Here is an 18,534-nt window from a genome sequence, read left to right as displayed (position 1 = left end):
TCCTCAACAGACATCACCGGCAACAACGTTGCCTATGAGCACAAACCCACCATCGCTGGACCAGACAGGACTGTCAAAAAGTGCTCTTCACTGAGGAGTCATGGTTTTGTCTCACCAGGGGTGATGGTCGGATTTGCGTTTATCGTCGAAGGAATGAGCGTTACACCGAGGCCTGTACTCTGGAGCGGGATCGATTTGGAGGTGGAGGGTCCGTCATGGTCTGGGGCGATGTGTCACAGCATCATCAGACTGAACTTGTTGTGATTGCAGGCAATCTCAATGCTGTGCATTACAGGGAAGACATCCTCCTCCCTCATGTGGTACCCTTCCTGCAGGATCATCCTGACATGACCCTCCAGCATGACAATGCCCACCAGCCATACTGCTCGTTCTGTGCGTGATTTCCTGCAAGACAGGAATGCCAGTGTTCTGCCATGGCCAGCGAAGAGCCCGGATCTCAATCCCATTGAGCACGTCTGGGACCTGTTGGATCGGAGGGTGGGGGCTAGGGCCATTCCCCCCAGAAATGTCCAGGAACTTAGTGGAAGAGTGGGGTAACATCTCACAGCAAGAACTGGCAAATCTGGTGCAGTCCATGAGGAGGAGATGCACTGCAGTACTTAATGCAGCTGGTGGCCTCACTAGATACTGACTGTTACTTTTGATTTTGACCCCCCCTTTTGTTCAGGGACACATTCAATTTCTGTTAGTTACGTCTGTGGTAGTTGTTCAATTGATGTCTCAGTTGTTATATCTTGTTATGTTCATACAAATATTTACACGTAAAGTTTGCTGAAAATAAATGCAGTTGACAGTGAAAGGACGTTTCTTTTTTTGCTGAGTTTATTAAAAACTTGATTGCTGACAAGAAAACATTTTTTGGGACTATGTCAACAATGGACTAATGAAACAAACCAAAATATCATTTTTGGGTGGTGTTTTCCTTTAATGGTTCATGTTGGTTGAAAAGTCGACTTTGCCGGCTCCATACCATACGGTCAACTACATTATGCAATAACTGATTTGTAAATACAGAGCACAACCATGCAGAGAACCATGCATAGAACGTAACTTTCTCCACCCAGAACTAAATTTGCTCGTTATTGTTATGGTGATCTCTTGTATTGAGATTGCAGTGGAAGGTTACTTCCACTCCGCTAGTGCGTCGTGGAACACCCCTTCCACGCTGTTCATTATTTTCCATAGAACGCATAGCTTCTTGTTGATTCTCCATTCATAGAGACTGTGGTCATTGGGAGGAAAAGTGAGAACTGAACCAATAGAACTCCAGATAGTTGGTAGTGGGAAAAATATGCCTAAGTGAGCTTTACAGACAACGCAAGTCTTGGTTTGTACCACAAACATGTAGACACAGAAAAAATATTCTTGGCATTTCTACTGCCTTCACTTTCAGTTTGTGTAAAGTCCCTTAACTGACTTCCAGTACGAGCTTAAATGAATCAGTAGCTTAGGGGAGGTTATTTCTCAATTACTAATCTTCAGACTCTCTTTAAGTGAGGAATAAACTCAAATATACTGTGTGGGTAGAATATAGAGCTTTTTAGCTGCTAAAGAATAGAGTAATATCTTACTGGGGGGGGGGTGGTATGTGCATTAAGGTGTGTGAATTAGTGGTAACAAGTCTGTGGAATAAACACCTTTGGCATTGTCACTATTTGAGTGTTTCACAGTACAGCATGTCACTGTATGTTTGAGTCCTGTGTGTGGCAAGGAAATTGTCTGTGTGTGTGTGTGTGTGTGTGTGTGTGTGTGTGTGTGTGTGTGTGTGTGTGTGTGTGTGTGTGTGTGTGTGTGTGTGTGTGTGTGTGTGTGTTTTCAATCATCTGTAGCCACCTCCGACTTTGGTGGGAAAGTCAGTCATCCTAGCCACACTTGGTGTCAGGTTGTCTGGGAGGAAATGGATGACAGGGCATTCCAGTCCTCCTGAGGAGGAAGGAGGGGGACGACTGAGTTGACAGCAGTTTATTTTAATTAAATCTCTGTTTGTTTAACGCTCTCACTTTCTTTCAGATCCAATTGAGCTTAAAATCAGAGAGAGAGAGAGAGAGAGAGAGAGCGCGAGAGAAAGAGAACAATTAAAAACATAATGAGGCATCTAATCTAGACCTACAGTATCTTCTGTGGTTCAATGGCTTCTGGTACAAAGGCAACATATTTTGTTAGGGAATTTATAGTGCCTTAGTGAAAGTTACATAGTGGAGATTGGGGCATGGGTGGGGTGGAATTAAAATAATAATATGGTTAGAAACAATAATACATTTTGACTGAATCAGTTTGAGTAATGTTTGAACAAGCTAGTGTCTGCAACGCGATCTGTAAATGATGTCATTTAACTCTGTTTTATAAAAATGTGCACAGGTGAGGGTGTGGTTTGTATGTGTTGTGTCTTAGGTTCAGCGTCAGTGTTTGGTTTTGTGTAATAAATGAGCTTCAACTGCCCGTGGAACAGCAAGAAAACACAGTCAAATGAGCTTCTGCGAAAGTGAGAGATTTATTCAGACTCAAGCATTCTGCTCCAGACTCTTTCTGATTGACAAAAGAATGATTAGTACAGATGGATGGAATGTGACAGCTACTGACAGCGACCATCACAGGAGTACAAAGCATTCTGGACACAGGGGGGAAATAAAGCCAACAGCAGCATGGCCTCAACATATTTCAGCCTATACCATGAAAATACATGACTCCACTAAAGCCTTGTCAGTCAAACACAGACACACAGACTGAGACATTCACAGACATGCGGGCACGGTGGCACAAACATGCGGACACGCTGGCACAAACACACACACACACACACACACACACACACACACACACACACACACACACACACACACACACACACACACACACACACACACACACACACACAACCTCCCCATAAAACTTTACATTGCACAACTCATCATATGCTCTTTTATATTCCAGTGTTCCGTTCCACTGAAAACTGACTTGTGTTTATTCATGCTAAGTGTAAAAGATTTTAACTGGGAAAATGAAATACCTCATTTACATAAGTATTCACACCCCTGAGTCAATACATGTTAGAATTACCTTTGGCAGTGATTACAGCTGTGAGTCTTTCTGGGTAAGTATAAGAGTTTTGCACACCCAGATTTGATCCAGCAACCTTCCGGTTACTAGCCCAACGCTCCTACCCATCAAGCATTTCGCTACACTCACATTAACATCTGCTAACCATGTGTATGTGACAAATAAAATTTGATTTACCTGCCGCAAACAGGATGCATGTTCTGGAATTTTTTATTCTGTACAGCCTTCTTTTCACTCTGTCATTTAGGTTAGTTTTGTGGAGTAACTACAATGTTGTTGATCTATCCTCAGTTTTCTCCTATCACATTTCTCCTACCATTAAACTCGAACTGTTTTAAAGTCACCATTGGCCTTGTGATAAAATCCCTGAGTGGTTTCCTTCCCCTCCGGCAACTGAGTTCGGAAGGACGCCTGTATCTTTGTAGTGACTGGGTGTGTTGATACAACATCCAAAGTGTAATTAATAACTTCACCATACTCAAAGGGATATTCAATGTCTGCTTTTTTTTATTTTTACCCATCTCCCAATAGGTGACGTTCTTTGCGAGGCATTGGAAAACCTACCTGGTCTTGGTGGTTGAATCTGTTTGATATTCCCTGCTCAACTGAGGGATCTTACAGATAATTGTATGTGTGGGGTACAGAGATGAGGTAGTCATTCAAAAATCATGTTAAACACTATTATATTACACAGAGTGAGTCCATGCAAATCATGTGACTTTTTGCTCCTGAACTTATTTAGGCTTGCCATAAGAAAGGGGTTGAATACTTATTGACTCAAGACATTTCAGCTTTTAATTTTTTATTAATCTGTAAACGTTTCAAAAAATATTCCACTTTGACATTCCGTTACAGAAAAACGACATGAATTTCATGTGATCATGTGATATTATGTAAAGTTACTGTAATGTGATAACATGTCACAACATGTAAAAGCAACATGTGATAACATGAAACTACACATGTGAAAACAATCTCATGTTAAATAAATGTGACAACATGGGGATGCCAAATTTCTAAGTTTTTCACATGTGAAAATGCTATTCCACATGTCAGAATTCGATTTTCACATGTGAAAGTTTGTAAAGTGTGAAAATGCAATTCCACATGTAAGAATTTGGTTTTCAATTCAAGTGTGAGGTGAAAACATGTTAATTATTCTCAATGTGAAAAGGTTGTGTTAATATTAAATGCAATATTTGTAAACATATGTTTTCACATGTGCACAACTGACCTGTTTTCACATGTGAAAATTGTGAATTTTCACATTTCACAATTGTATTTTTTGTAAGGGAAGTAATTAAGTGGTATGGGGGTTTTAGGCTAAGAGATACACTGTTCAGCTAAAATAATGTAAACATCTTTAATCAATATGATTAAACACTTAGTGCTGACTTTTAAATATGACCTCTTCTGGGATTTGAACTCACAACCTCTGGATTTAGCAAAATAGCAACATCTGCACTGCTATGTTAGTTATCATCTCATGATTCAATTTACTTATTTCAGCAATTTGAGGGGTTTTCTATACAGTTGTCTAATGTTGGTGGGCCATATTATTCTGTTTTAATGTTACTCCTAAATCACTTTGATAAATATATAGTTTTTCTTGAGTGTATTTTTAACAAAGCTGGGATTTACTTTGAAGTCCAAAGTGTAGGAATACAGGTGAAATCAGTTATTGACACAGACATGGGTGCATAGCAGGAAGATCAGAATGCCGTGAACCAAGAGGTTGTGATTTCATATTCCAGGTGGGTTGAATAATAATTACTGTATAAATTAACATGCACAATGTCAGCATGTATGTCAAAGTGTTTCCAACATGTAAGTTGAAAACACTGCGACTGCGTGATGTTCCGGGTACATCCTAATGACTCATTTTTGTTTGCAGGGCATCGCCAAATTATCCACATGTGAAATATCATGACGTGAAGTGTTCCAAAACAACATGGTTTCACATGATTTCACATGTGAAAGGTTATGTACATGTGAAAATCCATGTGAAATATCATCACATGTGAACTGTTCCAAAACAACATGGTTTCACATGATAACATAACATTTTACATGTGGAAAACTTGGACATTTCACATGTGAAATCATGTGGTTCTTCCATAAGGGTTATGGGGTTTTGTGTGTAGGCCAGTGACACAAAATCTACATTTCATTCATTTTAAATTCAGGCTGTAACACAACAAATGTGGAAAAAGTCAAGGGGTGTGAATACTTTTTGATGGTATATTTCAACATAAGATTCCACCTAAAACAATGACATGAGCTCTGTCCCAATTAATCTCAGCTCAACTCTTCACTTCCTCTACCCGCATCCTTCTCAAAACCCATTGTAGGTCTGAGCCGATGGGGGGCTAAGGAGGTACGGAAAAAGGATGCCAGGAATCAAAGAAAGATAAAATGGCATGGAGCTGTTCTATGTTTGCCTAAATATGGAATGGCAGACCTCACTATGTGGGGCTAAGCAAAGGTGTACAATCCATGTCAGTATTATTGAGCCATAAGAAACCTTCCTTGGATGTTTAGTTAAGAAACACATAAATGAGTATACAAGTATGTTGAAGTATGTTTAAGCAGTCATACATGACTGTTGGGAGTGCGGTGCCACACCTTTAGCTCCCTGGTGCTGCAGAGCTGACATGTTTAAGATGAAGATGCAGCAGATGTCTGTGGAGGGGGTCTTGACCACACTCGGTTAGTTCCAGCATTACCGCTGTCTTGAGAACAACCAGAGTCGGTGAGTGTGCATGGGTACTGGACATCACTGAGTGCAGAGTAGAGGGGAAAGCTCAGATGAACAGCGTAGTTCATCCCTGCCTCGAAACATTGGTCTGGGGAGCACCAAATATCTGAGGAGACGAGAGAGAGAGATGAATGTCGCAAAACACTGTACTAATCCACATACAAGAAAAGTGTGTGCAAACAAAACACAGGCATGTAATACAGGGTGTATACAGACTCAGAGTAGACTCATATACACAAAACGTATATCCTACTCTACACACACTTGCATATACAGACCCATTACTCACTCTCTCACGTGCAACAAACATACACAGAGAGAGAGTGACTAGGTGTGTGTTTACTGTGATCCAGGGTGGAGAAATATCATTTGGTTGACATCACCAGGCATGGTTTTGCCACAGCGGCTGTTTGTTGAGATCACAATGAAACACATCACTGTCATCAACAACTCCTACCACTCGTCCAGTAACTATGCCAACACAACAGGTGCATAGACATTGGATAGGACTCCACTGAGGAAAATGGAGGGATACATACAGTACCAGTCATAAGTTTGGACACACCTACTCATTCAAGGGTTTTTATTAATTTTTTACTATTTTCTACATTGTAGAATAATAGTGAAGACATCAAAACTATGAAATTACACACAAAAAAAGCTGAGCTCGTTGGCTGCTTTCCCTTCACTCTGCGGTCCAACTCATCTCAAACCATCTCAATTGGGTTGAGGTCGGGTGATTGTGGAGGCCAGGTCATCCGATACAGCGCTCCATCACTCTCCAGCCTGGAGGTGTGTTGGGTCATTGTCCTGTTGAAAACAAATAAGTGTGCCTTGAATTCTAAATAAAATCAATGAGAGTGTCACCAGCAAAGCATCCCCACACCATCACACCTCATCCTCCATGCTCACGGTGGGAACCACACATGCAGAGTTCATCCGTTCACCTACTCTGCGTCTCACAAAGACACAGCGGTTGGAACCAAAAATCTCACATTTGGACTCATCAAACCAAAAGACAGATTTCCACCGGTCTAATGTCCATTGCTCGTGTTTCTTGGCCCAAACAAGTCTCTTCTTCTTATTGGTGTCCTTTAGTAGTGGTTTCTTTGTAGAAAATTGACCATGAAGGCCTGATTCCCACAGTCTCCTCTGAACAGTTGTTGAGATGTGTCTGTTACTTGAACTCTGTGAAGCATTTATTTGGGCTGCAATCTGAGGTGCAGTTAACTCTAATGAACTTATCCTCTGCAGCAGAGGTAACTCTGGGTCTTCCTTTCCTGTGGTGGTCCTCATGAGACCTCGTTTCATCATAGCGCTTGATGGTTTTTGCGAGTGCACTTGAAGAAACCTTCAAAGTTCTTGACATTTTCTGTATTGACTGACCTTCATGTCTTAAATTAATGATGGATTGTCGTTTCTCTTTGCTTTTTTGAGCTGTCTTGCCATAATATGGACGTGGTCTTTTACCAAATACGGCTATCATCTGTATACCACACCCTACCTTGTCACAACACAACTGATTAAACTCTCTGGGCTAGGTGGGACGAAATCGTCCCACCTACGCAACAGCCAGTGTAATCCCGTGGCGCGATATTCAAATACCTTAGAAATGCTATTACTTCAATTTCTCAAACATATGACTATTTTACACCATTTTAAAGACAAGACTCTCGTTAATCTAACCACACTGTCCGATTTCAAAAAGGCTTTACAACGAAAGCAAAACATTAGATTATGTCAGCAGAGTACCCAGCCAGAAATAATCAGACACCCATTTTTCAAGCTAGCATATAATGTCACATAAACCCAAACCACTGCTAAATGCAGCACTAACCTTTGATGATCTTCATCAGATGACAATCCTAGGACATTATGTTATACAATACATGCATGTTTTGTTCAATCAAGTTCATATTTATATCAAAAACCAGCTTTTTACATTAGCATGTGACGTTCAGAACTAGCATACCCCGCAAACTTCCGGTGAATTTACTAAATTACTCACGATAAACGTTCACAAAAAACATAACAATTATTTTAAGAATTATAGATACAGAACTCCTTTATGCACTCGCTATGTCCGATTTTAGAATAGCTTTTCGGTGAAAGCACATTTTGCAATATTCTGAGTACATAGCCCGGCATCACAGGCCTAGCTATTTAGACACCCAACAAGTTTAGCCCTCACCAAAGTCAGATTTACTATAAGAAAAATGTTATTACCTTTGCTGTTCTTCGTCAGAATGCACTCCTAGGACTTCTACTTCAATAACAAATGTTGGTTTGGTTCGAAATAATCCATAGTTATGTTCAAATATCCTCTGTTTTGTTCGTGCGTTCAAGACACTATCCGAAAGGGTAAAGAAGGGTGACGCGCCCGCCGCGTTTCGTGACAAAAAAAATCTAAATATTCCATTACCATACTTCGAAGCATGTCAACCGCTGTTTAAAATCCATTTTTATGCCAAACCGTGTTTTAGTTCAAAGAGAGAGAAAATAAAAACATGGGGTCGCCTCGTGCACGCGCCTCAGTCTCATTGTCCTCTGATAGACCACTTACCAAAGGCACTAATGTTTTTCAGCCAGGGGCTGCCTCGACATCATTCAGCTTTTTCCCGGGTTCTGAGAGCCTATGGGAGCCGTAGGAAGTGTCACGTTACAGCAAAGATCCTACATTTTCAATAAAGAGAGTCAAGAAGCCTAAGGAATGGTCAGAGAGGGCACTTCCTGTACAGAATCTTCTCAGGTTTCTGCCTGCCATATGAGTTCTGTTATACTCACAGACACCATTCAAACAGTTTTAGAAACTTTAGGGTGTTTTATATCCAAAGCCAATAATTATATGCATATTCTAGTTTCTGGGCAGTAGTAATAACCAGATTAAATCGGGTACGTTTTTTATCCGGCCGTGTAAATACTGCCCCCTAGCCCTAACAGGTTAACACAACAAATGCATTAAGAAGGAAAGAAATGACACAAATTCACTTTTAACAAGGCACACATGTTAATTGAAATGCATTCCAGGTGACTACCTCATGAAGCTGGTTGAGAGAATGCCAAGAGTGTACAAAGCTGTCATCAAGGCAAAGGGTGGCTACTTTGAAGAATATCAAATATATTTTCCCAACACTTTTTTGGTTACTACATGATTCCATGTGTTATTTCATATTTTTGGTGTCCTCACTATTATTCTACAACACAGAAATAGTCAAAATAAAGAAAAACCCTAGAATGAGTAAGTGTGTCCAAACTTTTGACTGCTACTGTATGTTCTCTACAGTCAAAATATGTCAGGAATTGTCAGAGTTCAATTGGAGTTGAAAAGTTTTGCATTCAAGGCAACAGTCTATTTTAGTATTGCAGCTGTATTAAGAGGCAACTATGGATAATCATTTAGCCAAGTAAGTGATAATACTGTATACAATGTGGGACTGAGCCAAGCTGTATTAATCCACGCCATTCGTCAGTCAGTATGGCTCAGTATTGAACAGCCTGCTGTCATTTCATGCCCGACCCTCGTCGTGGGGAGCTATCCTCCTATTGATTTTCACTTCATCCCTTACCTAACCTACTTGTACACATTCAGTATAGAACCATCCTCTGTATAGAACCATATTTCTAACCAAAAAGACAGCAGGTGGTCAAAGTCAATAATATGTCATCCTCTCTGCGTGACAGATGTCCTCATAACAATGCCTCCATACAGCATCAAAGCAATTAGAGGAACTTAGTACCACCAATGATTAAGTTACGGGGGTGATTGATAGAAGTCATGGTTACCTGCAGCAAGTCCCCAGAGTGCTGTGCATAGAAGAGACCCGAGGTACTTTAAACAGTGGACTCCTGTATCTCCTATCTCTGTCAGCCAAGCACTGAATAACTTCTCCACCACATAGTTAAAGTGGGCCTGCATGGAGAGGTAGATGGAGAGAGAGATGGTTAGAATCATTCTCTTTTGTTGTAACTGCACAAAAACTGCCAGAGTAAAAGTGAATCAAATCTGGGTTTCAAATAGTCTATAACTCAAAGTACGCAGTTAGCGGTTTATAATATTGGCTATTTACTTCAGAGTTTGATCTCTCTTGGCTCCCCCTCCTCTGCCACTCCCTCCCAGTTTTTGACAACTTTTACTTCACTACATTCCTAAAGAAAATGTACTTTTTACTGCATACATTTTCCCTGCCACCCAAAAGTACTGGTTACATTTTGAATGTTTAGCTGAATAGGAAAATGGTCTAATTCACACACTTATCAAGAGAACATCCCTGGTCATCACTACTGCCTCTGATCTGGCGGTCTCACTAAACACAATCTTCGTTTATAAATGATGTCTGAGTGTTGGAGCGTGCCCCTGGCTATCCGTAAATAAATAAAACAAAAAAATGGTGCCGTCTGGTTTGCTTAATAAGGAATTTGAAATTATTTAGACTTGTACTTTTACTTTTGATACTTAAGTATATTTTAGCAATTACATTTACTTTGATGCTTAAGTATGTTTAAAACCAACAGCTTTTAGAATTTTACTCAAGGTGTATTTTACTGGGTGACTTCCACTTTTACTTGAGTCATTTTCTACTAAGGTATCTTTACTTTTACTCAAGTATGACAATTGGGTACTTTTTCCACCACTGTAGACATCCTGCTTCAATAACAGAAGAACAAGTAACTAGCTAGCTTCCTACATCAATTTCAATTTCGAAATCACAGGTGATAAGTTGGTTGGTTAGGTTCTCTACTGAAAAACTATAGAGCTTACCTTTTTATCGTCAGCCATCGTCCCTACTTCACCACCACCACCAAAGATTTTTATAACAAACCCATCACCTTGCCTTTCACTGCCAAAATCCGGTTTCCACTAGATAACACAGCCACAAAGTCAACATTGGCTGTATCGTAAAAATGTAAGAAAACAAACATTGCTTTTTGGTCTTAACTTAAGGTTAGGCATAAGGTTAAATATGTGGTTAAGGTTCAAATCTGATTTTAATAAGTGAAATTGTAGAAATAGGCAGGGTTTGGGGCTCCATTACATTTTACATTTACATTTAAGTCATTTAGCAGACGCTCTTATCCAGAGCGACTTACAAATTGGTGCATTCACCTTATGATATCCAGTGGAACAACCACTTTACAATAGTGCATGTAAATCTTTTAAGGGGGGGGGGGTTAGAAGGATTACTTTATCCTCTCCTAGGTATTCCTTAAAGAGGTGGGGTTTCAGGTGTCTCCGGAAGGTGGTGATTGACTCCGCTGTCCTGGCGTCGTGAGGGAGCTTGTTCCACCATTGGGGTGCCTGAGCAGCGAACAGTTTTGACTGGGCTGAGCGGGAACTGTGCTTCCTCAGAGGTAGGGGGGCCAGCAGGCCAGAGGTGGATGAACGCAGTGCCCTTGTTTGGGTGTAGGGCCTGATCAGAGCCTGAAGGTATGGAGGTGCCGTTCCCTTCACAGCTCCGTAGGCAATCACCATGGTCTTGTAGCGGATGCGAGCTTCAACTGGAAGCCAGTGGAGAGAGCGGAGGAGCGGGGTGACGTGAGAGAACTTGGGAAGGTTGAACACCAGACGGGCTGCGGCGTTCTGGATGAGTTGTAGGGGTTTAATGGCACAGGCAGGGAGCCCAGCCAACAGCGAGTTGCAGTATAATACTCCATAATAATGATAACTTTTTTGCTGTGTTAACCAGTGTTCATTGGCTAGAATTTTCACCTGTAATAAAAAAATTGAGTAAAAGATCGCAGTTGCGAGAGCAAGATTTCTTGTTGTGAGAGAATAAAATCCATGTGGGGAAGCGGTGTATTTGTGAAAACGCATTTGACAATTTTTTAATTTGCATGTCTCCGCTGCCTGTGCGCTCTCAGGACCCATCCTTTGCTGGCTCGACCACATTCTGCGCTCTCGACTTGTCTGTGCGCTTGTTGCAGTCATCCTCTGCTTGCAGTAACCATCCTCTGCGCTCTCGACTCAGTGTTTGCTTGCTTGCTCAACTATGTTTCATCTTGCTCGACAGCCCCATCTTGCCCAATTGGCTTTAGAGGCTGATTTGACGCCATATACCCACATAGAACAATGAGATAGATTAGAACATTGAGATAACTCTCGCATAGATGAATGTCTTTGTCAGGACAGACACACACGCATGAATGCACGCACGCACACATGCAGGCACTCACACACGTACGTACAGCATGGTGAGACTGCACGAGTACTGTTGCTTTCACTAGAATAAGACTGTGGTAAGCGGATGTGGTACTACATGACATTTGTGACATTAGGTACTTCCCGGCCACAGTACCGTTCACAATGTACCGTACCACTGGGGCCCCTTTCACGATGGGTCTGTCTTCAACATCAGCACGACTCAAAGAAAAGTGGAAGTGAGAAGTATGTAAAAACAAAGCTACTTCTTTCTTTCCTTTTTTATTTATTTATTTAACTTAAATTCTGACCTTCATAAAGCCTCTGGGTTTGTATTCATAAAGCATCTCTGTGTGGAAGTGCGGATCTAGGATCTTTATGAATACGAGCCCCAGTTGTAAAGCCAATAAGCAACTAGTTGTAAACTGAGTGGCAGGAGAGGAAGGAAAGGTGATGACCACTGTTTAAATATTCCCTAGGGACGCCCCTCAATCCCTGTCTTGACCTGGAGGTGTGAAGTGAACTGACCTCTGATAGTGTGTTAACGAGGGGAATTGTGTTACGTATGCGTGAGTGTGTCTGTATTAGCTTCAGAACTGAGTTATTTCACTTGACTTTATTCATAGATACACTTAAAAGGGAAGAAGTGGTCATTCTAAAACCATGTTCTATGGCTGGCTTCATATCATACAGCAGACTCCATTGATAAAAATATAAGGAACAGACATTACAACATAAAATCCCTTATTGAGCATGATCAAACTCCTTATTCTGTTTCCACCTTTTCAGTCTTTGCATCCAGGTCCATGTCTTGATTAGAGATCTGCTCATCCTGGTTGATTGACAGCTGAGTATAGCAGAAAGGGGAGGGTCGTCAACAGCCATCCTGCAAACACAGAGAAAAAGAAACTCATCAGAGGGCCATTACCAAGAGTGAAATAATTACCCTCCTTACTGATTTATGAGTGTGCATGTTAAAGCTGCTCTCCTTTGAAGGGAAACCATTTACCAGAAGAACTGTCTGGGTTTTTCACACTTGGCCCTAGTTTCATCTTAATTTATAAATCACAACTCTTAACGCAGAACCACTCGCAGGCCAAACATGCAGGCTAAAGTGCGTACACACACCCACTTATAATATGCATCCCAATTGGCACCCTATTCACTTCATAGTGCACTACTTTTGATCAGGGCCCATGGGGCTCTGATCAAAAGTAGTGCACTACATAGGGAATAGGGTGCCATTTGGGACATACACAGTGTTGCCTCAGCTTTGTAAAAAATATGAATAGAGGATGTTAATCAACACAGCGTAGCCTAACTGCTAAACCAATAATGATCCATGCGACGGTTCAAACATATTAGCCTTTGACAGGTCTGCTGCACAGTAAATGCTAATGATTAGCCCAGAACATTTAGCTCTACAGCTCTGGGTGTTCATATCGATATAGCACAACTCAGAATGTGCTGATGTCATCAAATGACAAGGGTGTTCTTGCATACATGGGACTAGAAGAGTTGAGACAAATCAAGGCATTGAGGAGACAAGACCAACTGGAATGTGCATTCTGTTATTTTAAATAGCTCAATTTACACTCCACCTAATGTTGCCTAGCTGAAGGGAGCGTCACCTTTGGAATACCTATGCAGAACATGTCATATCTTGACAGTGGTGAGACCGTTTTTTCAATATTGTTTAACAGCTCTGTGAGAATGGATGCCATAAAGAATCTCACGTTACACCCACTGGTTGCTTGTAGCTCAGGTATGGGGAAACAAGGTTTGCTAACAAAGAAAACAATGTTCTTGGTCATTGTTTGCCCTCTTAATCATATTTGTTCAGGAAATAGTACAACTCTTTGCAGAATGAAATCCATACCACGCATTCTCTGTGTATAAGATCATCTCTCAGCTATTTTGCCATGCTATAAAAATGTTTGGATTATAAACACACAATATCCTGGGAATAAATTTAAAGAGTACATATGAACATCAAATACACTGCTCAAAAAAATAAAGGGAACACTTAAACAACACATCCTAGATCTGAATGAAATAAATAATCTTATTGAATACTTTTTTCTTTACATAGTTGAATGTGCTGACAACAAAATCACACAAAAATAATCAATGGAAATCCAATTTATCAACCCATGGAGGTCTGGATTTGGAGTCACACTCAAAATTAAAGTGGAAAACCACACTACAGGCTGATCCAACTTTGATGTAATGTCCTTAAAACAAGTCAAAATGAGGCTCAGTAGTGTGTGTGGCCTCCACGTGCCTGTATGACCTCCCTACAACGCCTGGGCATGCTCCTGATGAGGTGGCGGATGGTCTCCTGAGGGATCTCCTCCCAGACCTGGACTAAAGCATCCGCCAACTCCTGGACAGTCTGTGGTGCAACGTGGCATTGGTGGATGGAGCGAGACATAATGTCCCAGATGTGCTCAATTGGATTCAGGTCTGGGGAACGGGCAGGCCAGTCCATAGCATCAATGCCTTCCTCTTGCAGGAACTGCTGACACACTCCAGCCACATGAGGTCTAGCATTGTCTTGCATTAGGAGGAACCCAGGGCCAACCGCACCAGCATATGGTCTCACAAGGGGTCTGGGGATCTCATCGCGGTACCTAATGGCAGTCAGGCTACCTCTGGCGAGCACATGGAGGGCTGTGCGGCCCCCCAAAGAAATGCCACCCCACACCATGACTGACCCACCGCCAAACCGGTCATGCTGGAGGATGTTGCAGGCAGCAGAACGTTCTCCACGGCGTCTCCAGACTCTGTCACGTCTGTCACGTGCTCAGTGTGAACCTGCTTTCATCTGTGAAGAGCACAGGGTGCCAGTGGCGAATTTGCCAATCTTGGTGTTCTCTGGCAAATGCCAAACGTCCTGCATGGTGTTGGGCTGTAAGCACAACCTCCACCTGTGGACGTCGGGCCCTCATACCACCCTTATGGAGTCTGTTTCTGACCGTTTGAGCAGACACATGCACATTTGTGGCCTGCTGAAGGTCATTTTGCAGGGCTCTGGCAGTGCTCCTCCTGCTCCTCCTTGCACAAAGGCGGAGGTAGCGGTCCTGCTGCTGGGTTGTTGCCCTCCTACGACCTCTTCCACGTCTCCTGATGTACTGGCCTGTCTCCTGGTAGCGCCTACATGCTCTGGACACTACGCTGACAGACACAGCAAACCTTCTTGCCACAGCTCGCATTGATGTGCCATCCTGGATGAGCTGCACTACCTGAGCCACTTGTGTGGGTTGTAGACTCCGTCTCATGCTACCACTAGAGTGAAAGCACCGCCAGCATTCAAAAGTGACCAAAACATCAGCCAGGAAGAAAAGGAACTGAGAAGTGGTCTGTGGTCCCCACCTGCAGAACCACTCCTTTATTGGGGGTGTCTTGCTAATTGCCTATAATTTCCACCTGTTGTCTATTCCATTTGCACAACAGCATGTGAAATGTATTGTCAATCAGTGTTGCTTCCTAAGTGGACAGTTTGATTTCACAGAAGTGTGATTGACTTGGAGTTACATTGTGTTGTTTAAGTGTTCCCTTTATTTTTTTGAGCAGTGTATCAGGATTCAGTATCCACAAGTGGTTAGGGAAATGTTGCAAATGTTGAGTGCAATATAACAGCAAATCTTTGGTTTCTAGGGGTGGATGTTAATGTTACTTGAAGGTACATCCCTCCCCACAGGTACCATATACAGTAGTATACAGTAGTATACAGTAGCCATATCCAGTAGGCTCAATGAACACAGCAAGACTCCCTCCACATAACATATTTCCACTGACATATCCATTGCCTCCATCATTGTCCTGCATGTAGAGCACTATACACTGCCCTCAGGGGTGTGATTGCTTAGTAAGGCAGCTGACTGGTTGTAAAAGTAAGGTAGCTACAGTACACGTCAGTCTGACTGTGTTTCAGGAGGGGGACAAAGTATTGAAAGGAATGCGTGTGAGTGAAGGGAGGGGTTGTCGCTTTGGTCCCCAATCACGTGATGGTGGCACCCTATTTTTGGCAGGGTGGTATCCATGAGTGACCTGGCTAAATGACACACATATCATGTACAAAAATATATATAGTATATAGTGTCAAATAAGGGTTCTTAAAGCGGATCCCTTTTTGGTGGTATAGAGAACCGTTCTATAGACCTATTTAACAGCTTTCGGAGGAGGTGCGGAAGTGAACCCTGGAATCCCAAACAAGTTCCGGTGCGTTTGTAAACAACGGCTGTTCAGTCGTGGCTGCAAACACCTAGCCAACTAAACACCTAGCCAACTAAACACCTAGCCTCCCCGGCCTTTACGACCGGGGAGGAATCTCTTTTTGAATATTGAAGTTGATACATTTTCCAAAGAAGCATTGCAGCGGGCTGCATTGCCTGCATGGATAGTAACATTAGCAGCAAGAAGTGGCAGCTTTAGGATGATGTGTAACAAACGGGTAAGTTGTTTATCAACAATGAAGCAAGTCCTGATCTAACTTAATCCCCTTTTGCCCCCAGAAAAGCCTAAATTCGTCAGGGCATGGACTCTACAAGGTGTCGAAAGCGTTCCACAGGGATGCTGGCCCATGTTGATTCCAATGCTTCCCACAGTTGTGTCATGTTGGCTGAATGTCATTTGGGTGGTGGACCATTCTTGAAACACATGAGAAACTGTTGAGCGGGAAAAACCCAGCAGCATTGGAGTTCTTGACACAAACCGGTGCGCCTGCACCTAATACCATACCCCATTCAAAGGCACTTAAATATTTTGTCTTTCCCATTCACCCTCTGAATGGCACATATACACAATCCATGTCGCAATTGTCTCAAGGCTTAAAAGTCATTCTTTAACCTGTCTTCTTCCCTTCATCTACACTGATTGAAGTGGATTTAACAAGTGACATCAATAGCCTGCACCTGGATTCACCTCGTGGAAAGAGCAGGTGTCCTTAATGTTTTGTACACTCAGTGTATGCTATTGGTTAGAATTGGTGTTAAAAGTAACAATGCATAGACGTAGAACATGCATGGCCAACCTTGCTCCTAGAGATCTAGCTACTGGACGTAGCTACTGGACGTGCAGGTTTCTGTTCCAGCCCAGCCCTGACATTCTGCTTATTATTTGTATTAGACAATATTCATTTAACTATTCAATCATCCCTTGTTTTGGATTAAGATGGATGGTAAACTCACTAACCCTTTACATGGGCATTCCTTGTATGATATGAAATAAAGTGTTGATTCTTTGAATTAAGTGTAGTGTATATTTTTTTTTTGGTCTGTTTTATTTGGTTGTCACGCACTCTCAATTTGTCTGATGATATTGCACAGATTTGCAGCTAAGGCTGATGTCCTCGATCATTGGGTGTGGGTGTAACAATCTCTATATGGCTGACCTTAGCACATGACTCTCAGTCCCATTACATTACACATAAGAGTCATTGGACGAAGGCAACCTCTGTATGGGGGAGTTTTGTTAAAGAGCCCAGCGCTGGGTCTAAACATTAACACACATCGCTTGTGGTACGGTTTTGGAAGCATAAGGACCTTATCTTTAATATCAGTGAGAAATAATTTCCAAAATACAAAAGGTTAAATTGATACAGACTTTTATAGTTAGTGTTCCCACACGGTCATATCTCCATGTTACAGAAGATGTTGATGCTGCAATGATGCTCACGCATCAAGCACACAACAGGGAAGAGACTATGGACCCAACATACACATACTGTAGCAGCATACCCCCCTACATCCTACTGCTGGCTTGCATCTGAAGCTAAGCTGGGTTGGTTCTGGATGGGAGACTAGATTCTGCTGGAAGTGGTGTTGGAGGGCCAGTAGGAGGCACTCTTTCCTCTAGTGTAAAAAAAAGATCCCAAGACAGTGATTGGGGACATTGCCCCCGTGTAGGGTGCTGTCTTTCGGATGGGATTTTCAACGTAAATGAGAATGTGTTCTCAGTCAACTTACCTGGTAAAATGAAAAAAATCACCTCTACTGTACATATTGCATGCACACAGACTGGAAGTATAAGAAGTTATAATTTAACTGCTTAATTAATGTTTAAAGCATCAAAAGGAGGTTGCCGACAGAGTGCTTTTCCTTTACTATGCCATGCTTCAGTGGGAACGGGGAATCCCAATTTGACTTGGTGTTTATTCAAGCAGGTCACCTGTAGTGCTGAGCGAATAGTGCTTTTTGGGTTCGCTTTGATTAAAACATAATCGTGGTTTTCAACTTTCGGTTTCGATCATTTCTTTGGACATTAAATGCACTGCATTATGTGGGTTGAATGCTGTAACACAGAATAAAACAATTAATGAAAGTCCCATTACTGCTTATCACTTAACATAATTTATTCACATTACTTTAATAAAATATTTCAGTTGCTGTGTATATTACATTTGTTTTAGGCCTATTTGATTAATTTGTTATTGAATTCCAAGTCAATATCTCATGTCTATAGAGCTGCGGTCTGACAAAATCATGATTTTAGGAGTTCTTCAAAGTAAATAAGGCATATTGTCACTAATAATCTTAGATTCTGAATTTTTCGAGATACC

The 18,534-nt window shown here is 41.8% G+C and overlaps 1 long non-coding RNA gene across 2 annotated transcripts; it reads right to left on the bottom strand.

Annotated features, from left to right (window-relative positions):
* Positions 1–3,863: 3,863 nt before the first annotated feature.
* LOC123728994 (uncharacterized) lies at positions 3,864–11,025 on the bottom strand. Of its 2 annotated transcripts, XR_006760701.1 has the most exons (3): positions 9,620–10,986; positions 6,490–6,646; positions 3,864–5,942 (listed from the first exon to the last, which is right to left on the bottom strand). It is a non-coding gene; the product is annotated as an uncharacterized lncRNA (long non-coding RNA). The 2 variants fall into 2 exon arrangements; XR_006760702.1 differs by lacking the exon at positions 6,490–6,646 and having other exon boundaries at positions 9,620–11,025.
* Positions 11,026–18,534: the final 7,509 nt, after the last annotated feature.

The sequence above is a fragment of the Salmo salar genome, chromosome ssa19, assembly GCF_905237065.1.
Source record: "Salmo salar chromosome ssa19, Ssal_v3.1, whole genome shotgun sequence".
NCBI lineage: Eukaryota > Metazoa > Chordata > Actinopteri > Salmoniformes > Salmonidae > Salmo > Salmo salar.
This window is presented reverse-complemented; position numbering and strand designations above follow the sequence as displayed.